Source organism: Stenella coeruleoalba, assembly GCF_951394435.1.
Source record: "Stenella coeruleoalba genome assembly, chromosome: 5".
In the NCBI taxonomy this organism is placed as follows: domain Eukaryota; kingdom Metazoa; phylum Chordata; class Mammalia; order Artiodactyla; family Delphinidae; genus Stenella; species Stenella coeruleoalba.
Window position 1 is genome coordinate 49,158,084 of NC_137150.1, and position 17,186 is coordinate 49,175,269.

Genomic DNA, 17,186 nt, shown 5'->3' on the forward strand with positions numbered 1-17,186 from the left:
CCTTACTCGCTAAGAGCCTCTCCATGCTTCAGTTTTGCCATCTATAAAATGGGCAAATAAGGGCGCTAACCAGCTCACAGGGCTAGTTAGGAGTGAAGGAGCTAACGTGTGTGGAGCTTTTAGCACAGCGTCTGGCATACGTGACTGCCAGGAAGTGGCAGCCTGCTAGCATCACCCTCCTCTGGCCGATGACCAGGTCTTTTTGTCCCTGACTGCTGACACCCGCTCCCACCTCCCTAGGCAGCTCTAAGAGGGTCCTTGGCCTGCTGCCCAGCCCTTAACCAGGGCTCTTCTCTGCTGAAGCTCCCCTGGATTCTGTGGCTGCAGACTGTACACCCTGGTATTTCACTCCTAGGTGTCCATGCTTGCCTTTTTCATGCTTTTAGGGAAGGGCTTTCTCCTTTCCCGTGTTTTGTTATCTAAAGGGGTATCCTCAGCCGATTTGCTTGGGCCTTTGGATGTTATATCTGCTCTCATTCCTTTACACCCTTGACTTTTCTGCCCCAAATGCACACACACAAAGGTGGCTAGGGCACGGTGGATTCACCTGTAGTCACCACCCTACCCCTGAAAGCACGACCTCCTTTTGACTTTCTTGCTTGTGGCTTACGGTGGCTCACTTAGCCGGAGCCTTTGATGGCAGATTCTCTGCTGAGGTCCTGGCTTCTGTTGCTCTTCTGTTTCTTCCAAACTTGCCACTTACGGCTCTAAGTTCGTATCCCAACTGTGGAGTCACTTGCCTATCAGTCACTATGATTTTACACGGGGTGGCCAGACACAGGTCAGATATATGTGAATCCCAGGGTCTGCGGCGTCCGAACAGAACACCCTAGTAAATTGAATTGAGATCTATGTCCTGGTAAATTTCTCCTGTTGTCCCCAGTTTTGTTCTCTGTATCTGTACTGATTAACAGGGCTAATCTGTTTATAGGAAAGTCTTCAAGTTTTTGAAGGCAACTAACATGTCTCTTGGAGTCTTATCTTCCCCAGACTAAACATCTTCAATTTCTTCAGTGATCAGCAGTGTCTCACATGGTATGGCTTCTAGATCAATCACATTCTGATTTGTACTTCTTGGGCAGGCTGCCGTTTATCATGGTGACATTTTTGAACCATAAAAGAGTGGTAAGGGAGATGTTTTTGATCAGTCTGGCCGTGTGTGTGTGTGTGTGTGTGTGTGTGTGTGTGCGCGCGCACACGCATGAACCTCCTAAATCTTACAATGCTGGTGCCTGACAAATTCACTCAGATGTACAACTGGCTTTAAAACCAGGGTTCCTGATTTTCAGATTGCCAACCTTCCCAATTATGTCTTTGCTAAGTGTTTGAGATCTCAGACACAGCTGGCTTTGTTTTGCTTGGAATGTTTTTTAAAGGAGAGTTTGAATCTATGACAACTGAATAGCTATGCAAAAGAGGTGGTACCATTTTGGCTTCCTTTACAAAGCTTGCTATTTCTTTTTCTGTTTCTAAAAAGTTATTGACTGTGTTAATCAGCTTTTGCTGCAGTAATAAGCAGTCTTAAATTTCAATATGTTAAAACAATGACATCTTTTTTCTGATACATATTTTAAAATATACATTTATTCTTTTAAATTGATTTACAACGTTGTCTTAGTTTCAGGTGTACAGCAAAGTGATTCAGTTGTGTATATATATATATATATATATATATATATATATATATATACACACGTATGTCACTTTCTCCTCCAACACCCAGGCAGGGAGGATATCCCCACCTGACATCATCTTCCCCTCCTTCCTCCCCCTGACGTCACGCCAGTGCTCTTCCTACTGCTCCATATTTAAGAAGGTGGACAGAGCTGCCTCCATTTTCTTTGTATGATATCACAGTCATGCCAGGCTTGGGGTGATCCCCAAAGGAAAACGAGGCATTTACCTAGTTGTCTATGTGGTAATGTTCCTTTAAAGGAGCTGAGGGTGTTTAACGTTCCTCAAAACTTTTCCTATTGACTTGGCTTCAGTGGGAATTCCTTCATCCTAATTTGGAGAAGCAAGAGTCTTGTAGGAGTCTAATCAACGCTTTTCATTATTAACCAGCTGGCTTCCTCAGTATCACCCAGGAAAATCCTTAAGTAGATACATCCCTGCAGCTTCTCTCCCTGCATATGCTAAATAGAGCTGCCCACATGAGAAGCTCCCTCACAAATCCATAACTGCAATTTGGATACCTTTGTGCCTTTGGGGTTGGAGCCCATATTTGAAACTCCTTTTGTGTTCCCTATTCACTGTGTCTTAATCCATAGCCAGGCCTCTTTGTACTTTGATTCAGTTATTCTGTAGATTCTTGTCTCTGAGATTCCTTCCAGTGCCCCCAAAGGAAATTTCTACTATTCTAAAGAGTCTGCATTTTAAGTCAGATAATTGCAAGCAGATCCTTCAAATCTTGATAATGGCCGCTTGTATGTGATAGAACAATAAACAGACAAGTGGACAGATCTTAATTTTATCGATGTAGGTTATTATACACGCCTCATGAACTTTCGGTTCTCAGCAAAGCCTGACGCCACATACCCAACCCCTCTTTACTCTGGGTTTGTACTGTTTTCAATACACATCATCTGCTTTAATGGGTTCAGAGCACCTACTAAATGTCTGGCATCGTGTGTGCAAGATGCAGAGACAGAAAGAGGAGGAAGATGCCCCCCTTGTTCTCGGAGCTCCCAGGCTGGCCAGGAAGACAGGCCTGACGACGAAGTCAACACTGACTACCAAGATTTTACTTCTTAGCCTTTGCTTCTTGCTTCTTTCCCCATCTTTGCCTCCCCAAAGCTATCCATATTTTCATGTTCTTTTGGCACTCAGCTCATATCTCATCTGTCATTAAATGTATGTTAACCACTTGGGGCTCCTCTTCTCTGATTTCCCCCAACTCAGCATATGTTAAGTTGTGTCTTGCCACAGATTGTTATACACCTGAAGGCCTGGATCTCTTTAAAGCCCCCCAGATGGTTTTGTCTTGGAAAGAAAATAAAATCCAAGTTCCTTACAATGGCCTATAGGGCCGTAAGCGGCCTGGTGTCTACTTCCTCTCAGAGTTCATTGCCTGCCACCCTCCCTTTTGGTCCACTGACCTCCTCTCCATTCTTGAAACACACTAAATTCTCTGTTGCTTCAGGGCCTTTGCACTTATTTCCCCTACCTGGAATTTCCTATCTCAGGTCTTTGCATGGCTTTCTTTTTCTCCTGATTCCAGTCTTAGCTGAAATGTCACCTCTGCAGAGAGAAGCCCTCCAGGATCATCTGGGCTAAAAGTAGCCCTGGTCTTTCAGACTCTTTCTCTCAAGTTCTGTCGTCTATCTCTCTGTCTGTCTTTCTGTCCTCTACTTACGTATTTATCCATCCATTTATTTTTGAGTAATTTATCCCTACTTGACATTTATTTAGTTATGTTTTCATTGTCTGTATCCTTTCTCTAGACTGTAAACCTCTTGAAGGTATGGATTTGTCTGTGTCGGTCTTTCTCGAATCCCCAGGGACCATAGCAGGGACTGGCAAACAGTAGGTAATCAACAGTTGTTTGTAGAATGAAGATTTTTCCACAGCTAAAAAGAATATTTGGCATAAAATATTTCTTTATAAAAGATATAATTTACAATAGGAGTTTGTAATAATCCGTGTTCTCTTGAGACATCTATTACAGTGTAAGATGACTTCCTTTGTTGAGTACCCTTTGTGCATAACATCAAAGAACACAAAACCTCAGAAACCATTTAATTCAAGTCTCAGATTTTACAAATGATTAAACTCGTTGACTGCCTTCACAAATCCCTTTGGAAAACCAAATTATCTATATTACCTAGTTATAAATAAATTATATTTCTGTGTTTTTGATCCTTTAATATTAATTAAGTCAAGGGAAGACTGAATTAAAAATCCACAATATTAAAATATTTAACATGGGCTTCCCTGGTGGCGCAGTGGTTGAGAGTCCGCCTGCCAATGCAGAGGACACAGGTTCGTGCCCCGGTCCAGGAAGATCCCACATGCCGCGGAGAGGCTGGGCCCGTGAGCCATGGCCGCTGAGCCTGCGCATCCGGAGCCTGTGCTCCGCAACGGGAGAGGCCACAACAGTGAGAGGCCTGCGTACCGCAAAAAAAAAAAAAAATTTAACATTAAAACATTAATGTCTAATTAAGGTTACAGGTGTACTTTTTGGTATAGATGGTTCATGTACAATAGCTCCTTGGAGACTTCAAACAGCCTTTTACCCAATCAGAGCAGTAAATATCTCATACATTATAGAGTATGCACCATAGAAGAGAAGGTATAATTTTTAGTTTGCTTCATTGCTTTTTTTTTTTTTTTCCTTCATCTGGGAGGAAAATAGTTGAGCACTTTGACAGCCTGGAATTTAATATGTTTTTGAAAAATGGAGATCACTTCGCCCTGTGGGTATACTGTTCATTTCTAGCTTCTGAGTCTACTTAGAAGATAGCACCCACTCAGGGTTCGTGGATCTGCAGGCCCTTGGGGTATACTCTGGATCCACAGCCCAGAGACCTCCTCTCTGGAGGCAGGTTTCTTTCCTGACTATCCGCATGTCTGTTCATTAGGAAATCTGAAAACTGGGAGAGCACATTTCAATGCCAACAGCACTTAACTCACAGAGGAGTGCCAGATTCCATTTGGGGACTTTTAAATGAATTTACAACCTACAAGCTATTTGACTTAAAAGTGCTTGCTTCCAAGCTGTTGAGTTAAAATTTTTGTAAACTGCAAGTTCTTGAATTCAAATGTATTGCTCATAGAGCACATTAAATAGCAACTGTTAATGCAAATACAAATATTCAATAATATGGATCAAAGAAATGGGTCAAAGAAATGATACTTCAGTACACTGACGGTGGGAGTGTGAACTGACATAAATGTTTTTGGAAAATAAATCTATCATGTGAAAATAATCAGGTGCAAAAAAGTTCTTTTTTTTTTTTTTCAAGGGCCATTGCAGTATCATTTATAGTGGTAAAAATTGGAAACAATGTAAATGCCAAAAATAGGGACAGAGTTAAATGGATTATGAGGCATTCAGAGAATAAAATTTTAAGCATCCAATAAAATATTGTTCTATTACTCAGAATATATTAATTTAAAACAACTATAACAATTATAAAGGATATAAACTGTACAGTGTACGATTTAATTTCATTCTCTTCTGAAGGCAGAGTGTTAAAATGTTAAAAGGAGGGATCAGTAGGTGGTAGAATTAGGAATGATTTCTATTTTCATCTTTTCTGTGGTCAGCATGTATCTTTTTTTTAAATCAGGAAAAAATGTTTAATTGAAAATCAAAACAGCCTGCTCCTGTTCCTGGCAATGAAGATATATCCTTGGTTTTTGTAGTTATGTCTCCATGCATCTCCATTATGGGGAACTGTTTTAGGATCTGTTTCCCTCATGGAATTAGATTAGCCAATATTATCATTATCACTCTTTTCACTTTGGAGATAGAATTTTCAGAGAATTTCCAAGGAAAGCTCCGACTTGGTTACAGAATCATCCTTACACAGCAGATTGGAATTACCAGGAGCCTGGAGTCAGGGTTCTCCCAGTTGCCACACAAAGCTCAGGCCAATACAGGAAGATAGAATCTGCCCCCAAAGCAAATACCTCAGTCCTATGACCCTGGCTTCTCTTAGATTGGTTTTCTTTCTTTCCAGGTTGACTATCCCCCATCCCCCAAAGGCAGCTAATTCTGATAATTTCTTGGACTGTTCTAAGAATTCGAATTATTCTCGATAGTTTCATCTTACAAAAGAAACAAGTAAAAACACCCCTCCTCCTCCAAACTGCCATGCCCTCTTTAGGTATTGCCACACTTCAGCTATTGTCCTCCAGGCTGTCTCCACTTCTTCATATCTTGTCAGTCGTTGGCCTTCTCTGTTCTGCCTTCTGTATGTTCCCTGCCACCAAAAGTGCATTGCTGAAATAATCAGTGGCTTCTGTGTTGCTAAATCCAATGAACATATTCTAGCCCTCATCTCCCTCCCTTGGCCTGTCAGAGGCATTCAACACCGTTGTTCACGTCCTCCTCAAACACTCTTATTTCATCTTATAGCAGTGAGAGCCATGGGTTGAGTGTAGTAGTGTGCAAGCTTGATGGTGACCTCCTATTAGGAATAAGCTATTGTGATTTTCTTCTTCTTTAGTGTAATGGGATTTTAAAAGGAAGAACGCATCCTCTAGAAGATCTTCACTGCTGGTACATTTTTAGTCCTTAATATGGGGTCTACTGTTAAATGGAATCATAGAATGATATTTACAAGTAACCATGTATTGGTCAGTGTGAGTCAACATCAAGAAACCATTATGCCACGATGCTGGAATGTCTTGGCTGAAAGAATGATTTAGAAGGGGAAAAGACACCTTTCATTCAACATGACAAAGAAATTTGAGAATCTACTTAACAAATATAAACAAGAATAAAAATATTCCTTGAGGTAGAGGATTAGATGGTTTACAAACTTTCAGGTCCATCTGGGCTATTGGTCATCCATGCACCTTGACCTGTACTTGGAACTGATGTGTCTGAGACTGTTGCCCTCTCTGAGATCTGAAGCTTGGTAGAAAGTGTAAAGTCCCTTTTCCAAGCTAGGCTGGTGGACCTGCTGCCCTGGAGCCTTTGACCTACACCCTTTCCCCGGAAGACGCCAGCCCAGATGTGACCTACTCTCTTCTCTGTCTGCCCCAGAAGAGAAGGCCATGGTGTCTGGTGTTCAGACCCAGCCCCAGAAGACCCATTTCACTATATTCTGCATCAATGAGATACATAAAGAAGTACAGTCTCTCTAGCACCAAGCCAGGTAGGGTGGGTCAAACTGTGTCATATTTTGACAACTGATGAGTATCCCAACAGATGAGCCTCTGTGTTCAGAGCCAGGTATTGAGAACACTTAGTTGGTCTCACCTGTCATAGGCAAAGGCTGAGAGTGTAATTCCTTCCTGTCTGTGGTTTGCATCTGACTAGGACCCCATTCTATTTAGTTAGTGAAAATCTCCGAGTAAAAAGGGGTGAGCTCCCCTTGGGACACATAAAAGGATTAAAACAGCCCCCTTGTTATTTTGAACTCTGGATTTCATTCTGTTGCAAATGGATATAGGGTAAAATAGACAAAAAAGAGAGTCTTTTATTGTGAGGCTAAAAACGGGGAGGTCATATGGTTATATGTCTAAAATGCAAGTCATAGTGCTTAAAAAAGAGGGTCTTCCCTCTCTGCTTTTTCTGTTCATCACATGTCAGGTAGAAATATTTGCCCGTCTCCTTCTGTGTGCCAGATGCTGCCCATATCCTATCTTGGGTAACAATTCACTTATAGAATAGCACCACTTATATGATGCTTACTATGTACCAGGCACAATTGTAACTGATTTTTATATATATATATATATATAATTCTTACAACAGCCCTGTGAGGGAGATTTATTTTTAACCATCTCTAAATGAAAGATGAGGAAACTGAGGTACAGAACAGTTAAGGCATTTATTCAAAGTGGCACAGCTACTAAGTGGCAGTTATGGGATTTGAACCCAGGATTTGTATCTGCAGAGCAGTGGCCCATCTAGAGCATCAATGTCCAGCAGAGTCCTGTGGTGGTGAAGTGTTCTTTGTGATGTCTGGTATGGTAGCTATAACCTCACGTGGCTATTGGGCGTTTGAAATGCGGCTAGTACAGCTGAAGAACTGAATTTAAAATTTTATTTCATTTTAATGATTTAAATTTAGATAGCCACATGTGGTTACTGGCTATTATACTGGAAAACATAGCTGTAGAACCTGTGTTTAATAACTTCCAAAAAACATCAGAAAGGTGGTGGTATCCTTTCCAGAAGAGGACAGTGAGTGTCAGTAAAGCTGAGGATTTATCCGAGGTTCTGAAGCCGGAACGTGGAAGAGCCAGGCCGCCAGCCTCTAAAACCACGTGCTGCGGTCACCAGAGATACACCCCCGCCTCTGACCCCCATCCACTCTCCTGGCTCTTCATCTCTTTCCAAACCGGATCAGAAAGCCTATCTTTCTTCCTCCACCCTTATCAAAGAGTCTCTCTTTCCCTTCCTTCATTATTAATGCCGTAACAGTAGAACGGCACTTTGAGACAGAACGTCATGCTACGTGTTTGGGGGGTGTGGCATGGCCCTGCAGAGTTTCACTGACTAAACTGGAGCAGCTTGGTAATAAGTAGTGTACTCATTCTTAACATTTGTAAGGGCTTACCTCAAATTATTATTTTGTTGTCTCTTTCTTCTTGATTATTCCTCCTTTCAACCCACCCTAATTCTTTTACCATTGGTAACAAAATATATGCCCCTAAATCAAAACAGCCTTTGGTTAAAAGTACTAAAGTTATATTAACCTCCAGCTTTGCTCTTTAATTTGAACTCCTCACCCACCCACGAAGAAAAACACCCCAAAACAAAACAGAACAAAAACTTCTTTCGGTTAGGTTCCCATTAGCTAATAGTATTATTAAAGAAAAGATAGACAATCATGTATGATTTGGGAGACAGTCATGTTTCTAAAGCATAGTTTTGAATAAACCAACTTTATGTTGACCCATGGTGAGCCAAGCACCGTGTCTTGTACTCAGTAACCTCTCAATAACTAATAACATTTCATTGATTTGCCTTCCTCTACGTTACTTTAGTGACTTAGGACTTATGTGAATAGGAAACCCCACTTTAACTATTGGGCATGAACAGAGAAAACAGAACTCTATTCAATAAAGAAAGCCCAAATTCAAATACTAGTGCACCCAGGTCCCAAGCACCCAGGCAATCCTTTCTGGCACCAGAAGAGAAGAAATGCTGTGACTTCTTCAGATAACAGTCTGCCCATCTGATCACAAAATGCGATCGCTGTCTTATCTGGAGACAAGACTCATCCAACTCCCAGACAGGAGGCAGAATCTAATGTTTCCTGGTGGGGAGGGGCAAGCCAGTATTTCCAATGACCTGGAAAGTAGGAGTTCGTTGGAAAGCAGCTTGAGAAGAGACTGAGGAGGACTCTTTTAGGACATTGAGGTACGGGGAGGAAGGGCATCTGTGTTTGAGTCTCCTTGATGCTTCCTGTTCCCCTGTGACATACCCTGGACTCGGTGGATCTCAAATGATGACTGAGTTATGCAACTACAGCCAACCTGATGGTACTTAAAAATTCAGAGCGATGACGTCAATTAGTGTCCTCATTTCCACTGACTTCTTTAGAGGGAACAAATTCACGTGGTAGTACAAATAGAGAAGGAGAAAGGGATAAGCCGTTTTATAACTTCTCAAGATATGAAATCTAGCATTGTACTTTGAAACGGAAGCTTTTTCTATTCCCAGCCAGACCTCCAAGCCACCTCCGGGAGCAATTCCACTGTCAAACCATGCTGTTTCCTGGTGTGTCCACCAATAAAGCAATCAGAGGGGGGCCCCCTCACACTGATACTCAGCTGGCTCTAGAAGGTGATTTGGTTCAGGCTTTTACTTGTCAAATCATTTTTTTCTGCCTAAAGGCTGGACTTGAACTAGTATTGTTGGTGAGAGCTGTAGCACCATGAATAATACCACATGCAGGTGGATGATACACAGATCTCCCTGGCCTTTCATGTTAGACCCCCAGACATTCTCAGCCTTAGAATCTTTTAGAACAATTTGAGTCACCTGGGGAGCTTCAAAAACTAACAATAGCCAGTTCCACTCCCAAGAGATTTCTATTTAATTGGTCTGAGTTGGGAACCTGGCATCAGTGATATGGGGGGATCCCTGGTGATTCCAATGCACTAAGACCCTGGATGAAGCAACTAGCAACCTCAGGACATCAGAACCCTGTCCTGCTCCTTCTTCTATCTCCTGCGGTGACTCAACAAGCCAGATAGAGTCGGTTCCACTTTCTGAAGTGGAGGGTTTTGTTTTCTTTTATGAACGTGATAATATTTTCCATCTCCTGGAAACAAAACAATATATACCTATTATAATTTCAATTTAGAGAGATCTAAAAAAGAAAGTTAAAACTACTACTATTTCTTTTTAACCACACACACATGCATGCACACATATGTATATATTTTTACAAAATTGAGACACTATTTTATGATCTTCTTTCACTTAGTGTATCAGAGATATCGAGACGGTTAATGTAGATGTACATCATTTTAAAGAGCTGCAAAGATTTGCTCATTTTATGTGTACAGACATTCCCCAACTTACAATGGTTTGACTTATGATGGTGTGAAAGCGATACACGTTCAGTAGAAATCATACTTCAACTTTTGAATTTTGATCTTTTCCTGGGTTAGCGGTATGTGGTACAACACTGTCTCTTGATGCTAGGCAGTGGCAGTCAGCCGCTGTGTAAACAACTGATACACTTACAACCATTCTGAACCCACATAACCATTCTATTTTTCACTTTTAGTACAGTACTCAATAAATTACATGAGATATTCAACACTTTATAACAAACTAGGCTTTGTGTTAGATGATTTTGCCCAACTGTAGGCTAATATAAGGGTTCTGAGCACTTTTTTTTTTTGGCTGCGTTGGGTCTTCGTTGCTGCACACGGGCTTTCCCTAGTTGTGGTGAGTGGGGGTTACTCTTCATTGAGGTACGCGGACTTCTCATTGTGGTGGCTCCTCTTGTTGCAGAGCATGGGCTCTAGGCGCGCGGGCTTCAGTAGTTGTGGCACACGGGCTTCAGTAGTTGTGGCTCGCGGGCTCTAGCGCGCAGGCTCAGTAGTTGTGGCGCACAGGCTTAGTTGCTCTGCGGCATGTGGGATCTTCCCGGACCAAGGCACGAACCCGTGTTCCCTGCACTGGCAGGCGGATTCTTAACCACCGTGCCACCAGGGAAGTCTAGTGTTCTGAGCACATTTAAGCTACGCTAGGCTAAGCTGTGATTTTTGGTAGGTTAGGTGTATTAAATGCGTTTTTGACTATGATGGGTTTCTTGGGATGTAATTCCATCATAGAGGAACATCTATATTCAACAATTAGTTTAATCTTCTTTTAATAGAAATTGAAGCTCTTCTCATTATTTTCCTCTCATAAGCAATGCCACAGTGGATATATATTTTGCAGACATTTCCATATAATTCCTTACCCTAAGTTCCTAGCAGTGGAGTTGCCAAGTTAATTAGGTATGCATCTTTTACGTTCTGGTGCCTTTGCCAGATTGTCCTTTCAAAAGATTGTGGCACTTTACACACTCCTCAGTATCATATGCCTGTACCCATTTCCCGCCAGTATTAACAGCTTCTGAAATTGGCAGTTCCCATAAAATAAAAATTTGCATCAGTAAAACTTGATTCAGGCTGCATTTACAGAGTGTCTAATGTGTACTGGGTGCTAACAATACCAAGATATATAAGCCAGAGTTCTTGCCTTCTCCTTCCCAGTGCTCCTGGGTACATACATGTATGTAAATATCACCTGGGCATCTTGTTAAAATGCAGTTTCTGCCTCGGTAGGTCTGAGATGGGGCCCGAGATTCTGCATCTTAGAAGCTTTCAGAAAATGCCTCTGCCTGTGCAGTTGGTCTGCATCTAGCAGCAAGACTCAGTCCCACCTCTGGGCCTTTGCAGTAGCTGTTCTATTTACCTGCTTTGATCCTCCCCACTCTTTGCTGAGGTCAGTTGTTCCCACATCTGGCTGCACATGAGAAATCACCCAGGAAACTCAAAAAACCAAAAGCACAAACACAGCTCCTCAGGCTTTTCCACATCTCTGGGAGTGGGGTCTAAGAATCCGTATTTTAAACAAAATCACAGACCAGCCTCTTGAAACTTCTGGTTAGGTTGCTCCTACTGACCCCCAGGCCTCACCTGAGCATCATTTCTGATCTATGAATGAGTTTGGTCCTATCCCCCACCTCTATAAGCTGTTATAGCACCCCACACTTCTCCTTTTGAACACTCCATGGAGTAAATGAATTAATTGTGTCATTATTCATTAGAGTTTGTCCCTTTTAGTCTCTGAGTTCCATGAAGGCAGAGCTGTGTCTGTCTTGGGCACTGTAGTGTCCCCAGCACCAAGCCAGGACTTCTGGCAACACAGGAATGGATACATGAGTTGACATTCCTTGCAAAACACTTTGTAAATATTTTCACATTCAATTATCGTAAGTCCGTAAGGCAGGAAGTAAGGCATTAATATCCCTAAACTAAAAATGAAAAAAAGAGGTTTAGAGACATAAAGTGACTTGTTAATGATGACACAGCTTAGGTCCAGATTTGGACATTGGCTTTCTGTCCCTTCTCTGCCTCTCCAGGCTGTTCCTCTACAGGTTTTATACTCAGCCAGAGCTGAGGAAATTTGTTTAAATGTCCCCAATGTGACACTTATTTAGGATCTCAGAAATTAAGAATACTAACAGTTATCCCCACCTGACATCCTACAGAGGGGCACTTGGCTTGAACAGTGACATGAAGATTGCATCCTTTGAGAATAAACAATGGTGCCTGTGGTCACTTCCACACTATACTTTAAAACATGAGCAGGGGAGAAAGCATATGTAGATCAATCAGGAAAAATCACCTTACCCCAAACCCACGGAGGCATGGGGAGTCTGAATGAGAGCAAAGATAGAAAAGCAGTTTAAGCTTTTTGCAGGAAATCTTTTAATTGCAAGGGCAGAGGCCTAATGGGTGAAGGCTTCAATGAAGAAAAGAGGAAGATCTTGGGTTATAATTAAATGATGGTTGTGACTGGGTATGTGTGTAATGAGGGGTTGATTTGAAAATAGGTCAAGGTCCTCAATTCTGTTAGCCTCAGTGCCAGCTTTTTTATAGCACACATTACATTATTAATGTGATGGGGAATCATACCCATTCCTATACTGACATGAAATTCATAGGTAATATAATTAACCCACAAACATTATTTAAGAAAAATCAATATAATGCCCTCATAGTATGAAGAACCTAGAAGGCAATTAATTTATAATAAAAATGCTCTTCAAACTGTAAATGCTCAAGCACAGTATAATGAAGCACACTTGCATCTATGCCCAGGGTGATCTCAGCAGCCACAGGTAACAAAGTTGTGGGCTGTTGGTGATCCAGATACTACCGATGAGGGTTTGTGAGTGAAGCGATTTTCTGAAAACTTCCAAATTAAACGTAATACCACTTGCCCTTGATTTGTATGTTAGTTGCCTTTCTGAAAAATTCAGCACATATAAATTTTTAAAATTGAGGTATAACTCACCTGTCGTACAATTCATTTTTAAAATGTATGATTCAGTGGTTTTTAGTTGCATACCCATCACAGTTGTCTAATTTCAGAACATTTTATCACCCCCAAAAGAAACGCATACCCATGAGCAGTAACTCCTCATTGCCTCTTCCCCCAACTCCTGGAAACCACGAATCTACCTTCTGTCTCTATGGATTTGCCTTTTTCAAGTATTTCATATAAATGCAATAATATATGTGGCCTTTTGTGTCATAAATTTCACTTATAATGTTTTCAGAGTTCATCCATGTTGTATCATGTATCAGAACTTCATTTATTTTTGTGGTTGAATAATAGTCCATGGTATGGATATACCACATTTTGTTTATCCACTCATTGGTTGATGCCATTTTGGTTGTTTACACTTTTTGGCTATTATGAATAATGTTGCTGTGAACATTTGTGCACAAATTTTTGTCTGGACATATGCTTTCAAGTCTGTTGGGTATATACTAGGAGTGGAATTGCTGGGTCATATGGCAACTCTATGTTTAACATTTTGAGGAACTGCCAGACTGTGTTCCAAGGCAGCAGCAGCCTTCTACTTTCCCACCAGCACATAGGAAGTTTCCAGTTTCTCCACATCTTCATCAGTACTTGTTATAGTCCCTCTTTTTTTTTTTTTTTTGCGGTACGCGGGCCTCTCATTGTTGTGGCCTCTCCCGTTGCGGAGCACAGGCTCCGGACACGCAGGCTTAGCGGCCATGGCTCACGGGCCCAGCTGCTCTGCGGCATGTGGGACCTTCCCGGACCGGGGCACGAACCTATGTCCCCTGCATCGGCAGACGGACTCTCAACCACTGAGCCACCAGGGAAGACCCTGTCCATCTTTTTTACTACCACCATCCTAGCGAGTATAAATTGATATTTCATTGTGGTTTTGATTTGCATTTCATTAATAACTAATGCACATCTTTTCATGTGCTTATTATCTGTTTGCATATCTCCTTTAGAGAAATGTCTACTCAAATCCTTTGTCCATTTTAAAATTGAATATTTGTCTTTTTATTATTGAGACCTAAGAGTTCTTTATATATTCGGAATACTAGATCTTTATCAGATATATAATTTGCAAATATTTCCTCCTATCCTGTGGACTGTCCTTTTACTTTCTTGATGGTATCATTTACAATGCAAAAATTTTGGGTTTGATGTAGTCTAATTTATCTATTTTTTCTTTTATTCCTTATGTTTTTGGTGTCATATCTAAGAAACTATTGCCTAATCCAAGGTCATGAACATTTATACTTATGTTTTTGTCTAAGACTTTTATAGTCTTAACTCTTACATTTAGGTCTTTTTTTGATCCATTCTGAGTTAATTTTTGTATATGGTTTGAGATAAGATTCTTTTATATACGGATATCCAGCTGCCCCGGCACCATTTGTTGAAAAGACTATACTTTCCTCATTGAGTTGTCTTGATACCCTTGTCAAAATCATTTGCCCATAAATGTAAGGGTTTAATTCTGGGCTCTCAATTCTGTTCCATTGATCTGTATGCCTGTCTTTATGGCATATATAAAATTTATGCATAGTATTTCCATGTAAAATGGTATTATGTTCTGGGCTCAGACAATTGTCAACAGATTTTTCACCTGTATGTTTGTCCAGTGGGGCATTTGTAAGTCATGTGAGAGGCAGGGCAATTCTTCCTTCTGTGAGACTATGCTGCCCATTGCAGTACATCTAGCATTATTAGCCCCTGCCAACTACATGCCAGTGCGCCCTCCAGTCATTCTGACAGTTAAAATGTCTCATAACTTTCTAGAGTATCCCTCAGGAAGCAATATTCCCATTGAGAACCATTTCTCTAAAGGCACCTTCTGTACCTTCAGCCTTTTTCCTTCTCTGCCTCTCCAGCCCATCTCCCACACGGCTAAAATATGAGTCTTTCCAGGTTATTCCTTGCTCAAAAGCTTTTAATAGCTCCTTATGCTCTGTGAAATGAAGTTCAAGTCTTCCAGCATAGCTCATCAGCTCGATTACCCTCCAGATCCCTGTCCTGCACGCCACCTGGCCTACGGAACTGGCCTTGCCACTACTCGCTGCCCCTGCATTGCGCACACTGACAGCTCTTAGGAAATCACATTCATTTTCCAGAACCAGCTCTATCAGCTCCTCTGGAAGCCTTGTGGGTCCCCTCTCCAGCTGGCGGTGCCCTTCCTTGAGTTCCCAAGGAACATGCTTAGACTTTGGGCTTTGTTCATCTTGGCATCTCTGGTTCCGCTTCAGTCCGAAGCGCACTGCCTGGTACACTGTTGGGATCAGTGAATTTTGTTGCAAGAGTGAATCCTCAGTACTCCCGTAAGTTCTTTTTTTTTTTTAACATCTTTATTCGAGTATGATTGCTTTACAATGGTGTGTTAGTTTCTGCTTTATAACAAAGTGAATCAGTTATACATATACATATGTCCCCATATCTCCACCCTCTTGTATCTCCCTCCCAGCCTCCTGCCCCCCAATCCCACCCCTCTAGGTGGTCACAGAGCACCGAGCTGATCTCCCTGTGCTATGCGGCTGCTTCCCACTAGCTATCTATTTTATATTTGGTAGTGTATATATGTCTATGCCACTCTCTCACTTCATCCCAGCTTACCCTTCCCCCTCCCCGTGTCCTCAAGGCCATTCTCTAGTAGGTCTGTGTCTTGCGCCTAGGTTCTTCATGACCTTTTTTTTTTTTTTTTTGAGTTACTTCACTCTGTATGACAGACTCTAGGTCCATCCACCTCACTACAAATAACTCAATTTCATTTCTTTTTATGGCTGAGTAATATTCCATTGTATATATGTGCCACATCTTCTTTATCCATTCATCTGTTGATGGACACTTAGGTTGCTTCCATGTCCTGGCTATTGTAAATAGAGCTGCAATGAACATTTTGGTACATGACTCTTTTTGAATTATGGTTTTCTCAGCGTACTCCCCTAAGTTCTTATTCCTCAGGAAACTAACTGCTCTGTTTCTCCTGAGGCATTGATTAGCTTTGCAGCTCATAAAGATTTATTATCACTTATTTACACATATACCTTTATTTGAGAAGACAGACAGGGGTCTGTATGTGTAATTCAAGAGAGTAAGGAAAGGAAGCTTCCAGGTAAAAATATCAACTTCATCATCATCATCATCATCAACAACAACAACAACAATAGAAAATCTTCCAAATGCTAGAAATTCTATGATGGGGCAAAGCCTTTTTGTTCCATTAGGAAAGAGGCGGTTTAATACCCAAATGCCCCATGTGATATATTCAAGGAAAGTGGAAATGTCTGATAGAAAATGATTAGAAGCTATGGAGAGATGAGGAAGCTCTGGGGAACTAAAAGCAGCCAGAGTGCAGGGAACAGTTGGAAGAATAAGTTTGTCTGAAGTGGCAGCTGCTGTGTTTAAATTACTTATTTGCAAACATTGGCACTAGAGTCAACCCTGGACACCAATTCTCCTGCTACTGCTCTGATGCCCAAGCCACTGATAAAAGTTTTTTTTTTTTTGCATGATTTGACATTTTTAAATGATTTTTTTCATTCCAAAATTAACACACACTAGTTGGAAAAATCATAAGAAATATGGTTAAATAAAAAGAAACAACATCCATCACCATGAATTCCACTGCCTACAGACGGCACTGTGAACATTCTGGTGCACATGCTTCCAGTAACTTTCCCTCCGGTGTTTTTAACCCCTCTGTGGTGTGACTTTGATAGTCAGTCATTGGGGAAAACTGCAGATTTCAGAGCTAAAAAAGAAAAAAAAAAAGAGGACAAGAGCAAGAAGAGGATAAACTCTTCTCCTCTGTCCAAGGATTGTGCTGGGCATGGCTAGGAGTGATTAGAGTATTGATTGTATTACATGTTGCACTGCACAGCCGTGACGTCAGCAACACAATTCAGAATGACCAGAACGAAATTAACCATGAGTCAGTTGGCAGCTCCTGGCTTTTTAAGCTAAG